The 841-nt window shown below is 47.7% G+C and overlaps 1 pseudogene; it reads right to left on the bottom strand.

The window, feature by feature from the left end:
* Positions 1-332: 332 nt before the first annotated feature.
* On the bottom strand, positions 333-450 carry LOC126482687 (5S ribosomal RNA; annotated as a pseudogene).
* Between the last annotated feature and the right edge of the window lie 391 nt (positions 451-841).

Below are 841 nucleotides of genomic sequence, written 5' to 3' on the forward strand. Positions count from 1 at the left end.
GAGTATGGCGATTATAATGTCTCATATATCATTATGTGTGTGTGTAATGGTGCAATAAATGGATGATTGTTATTTCTGTTTTTGGCGCCCTTCATGCCTCCCTTCTTGTCCCTATTGGTATGGTATCCTCGTAGTTGTGTTGGTAAGCTACATCAGTACCGACTGGCCACCGTGTCATCCTCAACCCACAGGTGTCACTGGATGCAGATATGGAGGGGCATATGGTCAGCACACCGTTCTCCTGGCCGCATGTCAGTTTCCGGGACTGGAGCCGCTACTTCCCAGTCAAGTAGCTCCTCAGTTTGCCTCAAAAGGGCTGAGTGCACCCCGCTTGCCAACAGCGCTCGGCAGACCGGATGGTCACCCATCCAAATGCTAGACCAGCCCGACAGTGCTTAACCTCGGTGATCTGACGGGAACCGGGGTTACCACTGCGGCAAGGCCGTTGGCTGGGATGCTATAAAATTTAAACTTAAACTATGTACTTCAAGCTCCTACCTTGAATCACAGCTTCCAAAATTGCTTGATTTCCCAACAGCTTATTCTTTCCATGAATGGCTCCGATTATTCCTACCCTTTGCACTGTCGGTTCTGGAATATACTTTTCCTCTTACGTACTTAAGAGATGCTCTTCATCACTTCCACAAATGTCACACTCTGACCTGAGAATCACCGATATTTCTGTACCGTATAGTTGTGCATTTATGTGGGATGGTAGCTTTCACTTACCTCATTTTTCTCCTAAAACATCAAGTGGTCCTTTGAGAGGCACCCACATGCCTTGTTCATACTGTGGCATCAAGCAGTCCGGCCTGCAAGATGAGTGGTTTGCCAAGCGAGT

Source organism: Schistocerca serialis, chromosome 5 (genome assembly GCF_023864345.2).
Source record: "Schistocerca serialis cubense isolate TAMUIC-IGC-003099 chromosome 5, iqSchSeri2.2, whole genome shotgun sequence".
Taxonomy (NCBI): Eukaryota; Metazoa; Arthropoda; class Insecta; order Orthoptera; family Acrididae; genus Schistocerca; species Schistocerca serialis.